The sequence below is a fragment of the Schistocerca nitens genome, chromosome 7, assembly GCF_023898315.1.
Source record: "Schistocerca nitens isolate TAMUIC-IGC-003100 chromosome 7, iqSchNite1.1, whole genome shotgun sequence".
NCBI lineage: Eukaryota > Metazoa > Arthropoda > Insecta > Orthoptera > Acrididae > Schistocerca > Schistocerca nitens.
Genome location: NC_064620.1, coordinates 541,315,587 through 541,322,322, shown reverse-complemented (window position 1 = coordinate 541,322,322; position 6,736 = coordinate 541,315,587). Strand labels below are relative to the sequence as shown.

General features: G+C 38.3%; 1 non-coding gene across 1 annotated transcript; it reads right to left on the bottom strand.

Annotated features, from left to right (window-relative positions):
- Positions 1-3,137: 3,137 nt before the first annotated feature.
- On the bottom strand, positions 3,138-3,211 carry Trnat-ugu (transfer RNA threonine (anticodon UGU)). Its single transcript has one exon. It is a non-coding gene; the product is annotated as a tRNA-Thr (tRNA).
- Between the last annotated feature and the right edge of the window lie 3,525 nt (positions 3,212-6,736).

Below are 6,736 nucleotides of genomic sequence, written 5' to 3'. Positions count from 1 at the left end.
TAGCCTTTGGTAACTGTTACCAGTTTCGGAAATTACCGTTTGGACTTACTGTATCTTCAGCAGCATTCATTCGTAGCTTAAATGAAATTTTACCTGTTTATCTTCGTGACAATATTACTTCATATGTTGACGACATTCTTATTGCTAAACATTCTTGGAGTGAGCACAACAAAATTTTAGATTCATTATTACGTATTTTTGCAAGAGTTGGCATTACAGTGAACTTAGAAAAATCTGAATTTGGTCGTTCACAGGTGAAATTTCTCGGTCACATTATTTCTACAGAAGGTATTCTCCCTGATCCAGAGAAACTAGACGCTATTCGTAATTATGCTGTTCCTACCACAAAACGTGATGTTCGTAGTTTCCTTGGTGTCTGTAATTTTCTTAGACGCTTTGTTAGATTGGACAATTTGGCCACACCTCGTTTATGTGAACTATCTGGAAAGAAATCTAACTGGTGTTGGGATGAGGAAGCTCAGTCAGAATTTGAACAACTTCGTGATGCTTTAGTTGCTGCTCCACTTCTTTCACACCCGGATTTATCTAAAGATTTTTGTTTGGCGACGGACTCATCATACAAAGGCCTAGGTGCACACTTATTTCAAGAGATAGAAGAAAACGGCGTTGTAGTACAGAAGACTATTGCATTTGGAAGTCGTGTTCTCTCTAAATCCGAAAAGAATTATTCGATTACGGAACTTGAAGCTTTGGCTGTTGTTTGGGCTTTCACAAAATTTCGCACATTTTTGTTTGGCAGACATACTAAGGTTTACACCGATCATCGAGCTCTGGAATTTCTTATGTCAACAAAATTAACTCATGGCAGATTGTCACGATGGGCGTTGTACCTACAGGAATTTGATTTTAGTATTGTTTACATACAGGGATCTTCAAATATTGTTGCTGATGCTTTATCACGTGCACCTATGGGTTTGAAACAAAGTGCTGAAGAGGACTGCAAACAAAACCATTATTGTTTGATGTACATTCAAGGTGTTGCGTTTGAGAACTTTATTTCGTCTTCGCTCCAGGACATCGCTAAGGAGCAAAATAAGGATCCAATCTGGAAGGACATTAAGGAGAAGTGGAGGAGAAAGGAAAGCGTAGCGATTAGACAGCATTATTTAGTCCGCAATGACATTCTTTTCAAACGAAAATCGGTCGACAACTCTGTTTGGTTAGTTTGTATTCCTGATGAGTGGGTCAATAAATTGATTTGGTTCACACATTTCAGTTATGCGCACTTTGGTCCCAGAAAATGCTTTCATAAATTACGAGAAAATTGCTACTTCAGTAATATGGAAAAACGTATTCGATCTGTTCTTGCCAAATGCAAATTATGTCAAAAGGCTAAGCCGCCAACAATTTCTCACAGAGCACCGTTGTTTCCTATCATTCCAGCGAAATTAAAGGACATGGCTGCAGTCGATTTGTTCGGTCCAGTGGTTCGTTCTACTAATGGTTTTGCGTACATTTTTGTAGCAGTGGAATTGACATCAAAATATGTGTGTTTTACACCTTTACGCAAAGCAACAGCTCGTTCAGTATCTAATGCTTTCATCAAACATTTTCTTAAAGAAGTGGGTCATGTTGATAAGGTTATATCAGATAATGGATCACAGTTTCGCTCTAAAATTTGGCTTCGTACTCTACGGCGTCGTAAGATTAAACCAATTTTTATTTCACTTTTTCACCCTCAATCTAATGCTTCAGAGAGATGGATGAAGGAAATCAATAAATTGTGCCGTCTTTATTGTCATCAGAATCACAGAACTTGGGATCAGTATCTTCATATTTTTCAAAACATTCTGAATGAACTCCCTAATGATTCAACTTCTTTACCGCCGATATTGATATTAAAAAATAAAGCACCGACAAATCGCATTTCTGAAATCGTTCCTTTTCCGCCTTCACGGAAACAGCGGCATTCTGAAATTGTCAACCTGGCTCTACAAAATATTGCGTCTGCGGCTGCTAGGAGAGAGAAATCAGCTAAACGTCCTGGTCGTTTAAAAATCTTGTCAGTTGGTCAGAAGGTGTTAATTAAGTCTCATCGTTTGTCTCATAAAGGAAAAGGCTTGTGTCGCAAATTTTTTCTGCTTTATAACGGTCCATATAGAGTTCGCAAAATTATTCATGATAACACTGTTGAAGTAGAAACTCTTAAATCTCAACACTCTAAGGGAATACATCACATATATAACGTTAAAATTTTTGTGGAATGACATACTTGTGAGAAACTAACAGCTACGTAAACACACGGAGAATACAAGGATACCGCGCCGTGTTCCGGCGGCGGCAGATACTCAAAGCAACAGTGAAGTCTGCGCGCCGCACAAGGCAGTCGTTGACCGCAAACAATCACTTTCTACATCACGCGCCAACAGCTGATCGAGCGCTCAGTGCGAATGCACTGACAGACGTAAACAAATACAGTCTAATTTCTCCGACTAAATTCAGTATAAAGCTGTGGTGACTTTATAAATTATGTTATTAACGTTCAGTATTTTTCAGGATACGGTTGTGTAAAATATTTAAGACCTTCAGCTAAATTCTGTGTGTGTCCGACGTTAAGAGGACTTGCTATGGAGAAAATTTCAGGAAGAATGTAATTTAAAAAAAAAAAAAAGAAGTAAAAAACCAAAAAGGTAACGATTAATTGAGTTTATTTTTCAGCTAACATATTTTCCACTTAGGTACGTACTTTAGACGTAATTTGCTGCTTGCGATTACGTGACTCATACTTTGTGCTAAATTTCATGTTCTATGAATTTACTTGTGAAGCGACGTGCTTGCGCACATTAACTGATTTTGACAATTATTGATTAATGAACAGTGTTCTTACTTATGTATATTATGCATCGCTTGGCTGCTATGCCTTTTCACTGATGTCATATTTTTTTATTATGTGCCTGCTGTGCTTATTTATTTAAATTGTAATTGTCAACTGATTAATTGTGCTGACTGTGGTTATGTATGTAAGTTATACTTTATATGACGGTAGTATCTGTTCCCGAAAGAACAGTTACCGTGGACGACCATGCAGCTTGCTAGAAATGAAATGATAATTAAATGGACACCCTAAGCTGCAAACAGGCGTTGATGTACTTCATTGGGGACATGTTGAAAATGTGTGTCCCGACCGGGACTCGAACCCGGGATCTCCTGCTTACATGGCAGACGCTCTATCCATCTGAGCCACCGAGGCTTCCCGGCCATTGACCTTCTTGTGCGAACGCACACGCTATGCCCAAACTCGTACGGGACTTGGTAGATTAATCTGCCACGAGTAATGAGTATGATGGGCAAACATCTATTAGGCGCACTGCGAACGTAGTGGTGTTGACATGTTGGGAATGTGGATCTCACGGGGAGCGTGCAAGGGATAAGTCCCTGCAGTCGCGCTATTCATCTGTGTCCTCGGTGGCTCAGATGGATAGAGCGTCTGCCATGTAAGCAGGAGATCCCTGGTTCGAGTCCCGGTCGGGACACACATTTTCAACATGTCCCCAATGAAGTACATCAACGCCTGTTTGCAGCTTAGGGTGTCCATTTAATTATCATTTAAGTTATACTTTGTGATTTATCTGCTTGTGCCTTCATGTTTACTTATTAAGATTACATATGAACATTTATTTGCTTATGCTAATATGATGCTAATGACCTGTTTATTATGTAAGATAACATATTTGCTGCTTTGCGTATGGATTGCATATTTACACATTTCTGTTTGTTGTCATGAGTACTCTTTAATTTGGTGTATAGAAATGCTGATATACTGTGTGCGAACATGGAGTTTAGGTCACACTATGGTATTAATTATAGATTGTTCGCTTGGCAGAGACTCGTTATAGGGATTGTGCTGCATCCACTTGTTGACATTCTGTTCTCTACTGGTATATTGTCGCGCTATTGCATGTTTTGCTTACGCTCAGTGCCTTATATTTTTAAGATAAGAAAATGAACTGCTATAATTCTACGAACGACATTAGTACAAGAAACGTCATAGAAGTCACATGAGATGGAGGTTTTATGGAAGCTGTATAAATTTATGCTAATAGGAAGGAAGCTAACGACATGACATACCAACACTAGGTTAGACCATTGACAGTTATTACCCTGCATTTTTCGTGAGTAATTGAAATAGGAAGTGACACTTGACACAAGAAATACTCCACATGTTTGCTTCTGTTTGCCATAATTTTTGAAGTGGTGTACACACTGAAATATCACGATCATTAACACTTCGTAATCGTACTTACTTACTGAAAGTTATTCGAACTAAGTCTGTTAGAGGTCATGTATGCATTTCTTTTATTTAGTGATGGACAAGGAACCAAAATGTATCTTATAATTTATAATGAGTAGAAGATTTGGGTCAGATGGATTACACAGAGGTTGTGTGTGGACACTGTGTCTTCAGATTGTATGGGATGCCGAATTGAAGTTTGCACTAGGATTTTGTCTGTACTTGTTCGAGGAGACTGACTGGAGGAAAGAGTTGTTATGGAAGTGAAATGATATTGGTACTGAGGTTTATATGTGTCAACGTATTGAAAAGGTATTATTGAGGTATTGAGATGATGTGAAGTTGATGATTATTGGAGTTTTGGTAGACAAGAGGTAAGGTAAATGATATTGATGATAAGGTTTATAGGTATCGACGTATTGAAGAGGTATTATTGATGATATTGATGATAAGGTTTATATGTATCGACGTATTGAAGAGGTATTATTGAGGTATTGAGATTATGTGAAGTTGATGATTATTGGAGTTTTCGTGGACAAGAGGTAAGGTAAATGATATTGATGATATGATTTATATGTATCGACGTATTTAAGAGGTATTATTGAAGTATTGAGATTATGTGATGCTGAGGATTATTGGAGTTCTGGTGGATAAGAGGTGAAGTAAGTGAGGAGCATATTTTTTTTGTTGGTCTATATGGAACAAGGAGGATGAAGATGGCAGACTAGAACACTCAAGTAGAAGGAAGATTGTCTACACACACACTTTGTTAAATCACTAAGCAGTATAAACTTTTTTTTGGAGAGAGGAAGCATTTGCATATCTTGGGTCACTGACAGTTGTTCAGCAACCGTACATTTTGATCTGGCTTGGCAAACATTGGTCTTGACATGATGACTATGACGTTGACTAACTATTATTGACTGTTATACATTGCTGCCACTACTACTTGATACACATGATGAACATAAAATTTAGACAGAATTGCATTTACACAGTTAACACTATTCAATTACACAGTAGCACTAAATGTGGATGAAAGATGAGTGAGTGTGTTTTGTGTGTTTTCCTTTTATAATCCCAGAGAAGTGATGCCAACCTATCTCCTAAATATTATTTTACTTGTTTGTTGTGGCTTGCACTGACACCCATAAATATTATAGGTTTACTGGTATTTGTGTATTGTAATAGTTAATAGGACAATTATCTGATATCATTTGTGTGTTTGTTATGATTTGTATGTTTAGTGTAAAGGCATTCTATGTGTATTCAAACTATTGTTCATGCCTGAACTGTCTGATTAGTGATGGTGCTGCACTTTTCAACATGATTGGTGCCACTAGGACATGTTTAATTTCTGCTGATGAACAGTGTGATTAGTGATAGTGAATTTTATGGACTGCGGTCAGCACCTGGTCAACATTACTGGGTGCCACTGATGGACTGCTTCTACCGAAATGGTGTTACTTGTTGATGTCTGCACCTGCTCAACATTGCTGGGTGCCACTGATGGACTGCTTCTACTGAAATGGTGTTACTTGTTGCTGTCTGCACCTGCTCAACATTGCTGGGTGCCGCTGATGGACTGCTTCTACTGAAATGGTGTTACTTGTTGGTGTCTGCACCTGCTCAACATTGCTGGTGCCACTGCCAGATTTCGAGTGGGGGTTTCGTTGTGAAAACCATTAATAGCATCTTTCATTAAAGTTGAAAGGTGGCTACACTGAGCCACAGCGCCAGAGATCGCGCTAGAGAGTATTGTTCCGCCGCCTCCACTGGGAGTGATTATTGAGAACTCGTAGTGGGCAGTGCTTGGGGAGAGCTCGTGGTAGTCAGTGCTGAGATGTCGTAGTGAGTAGTGTTTGTTAAGATGAGCTAGTAGGCAGTGCTTGCTGAGATGTGATACTGAAAAGTTCTTGTTGAGATGTGATAGTAGCGAGTCGGTGTGGAGAGATTGTAATGTCTGGAGTGCTTTTCATCAATATAAATTAAGGTAACACACTACTTTTCTTTTCTTTCTCATTATTTCAATGTCCTGAATAATGCGTCATTACAGGTTCAGTCAACAAAGCATCTGGCTTGTGTTCTTGTATTAGAGTGTAATTCTGGTTTTCTTGAGTAATTATGGTATTTCTATTTTCTTTAATTAATTCAGTATAAATGATATTTAAAATTTCTTGTGTTGTTGAAGAAGAACCATGCCAGATGCGTACGTTGAGTCATACTTCCACACACAGAACAGTTACACTTGTGCTTTGGTTTCGTAGGTTTTATAGTTGCTGGGGACTTAATTAATTAATTGTGTTAATGAAAATTTCCATTTCATTCTTTGTTGTTGTTCTTTGCAGTCAGATAGCGTAATAATACTAGTCAGGGCCAACCGTTACGAGACTTCGTAACCGAACAGACAGCTACTGAATCAAAAAATTAAAATTATTTGCATTTCATTTAAATAAGCCCCCATGCAAAGTTCGCTCTAAATTA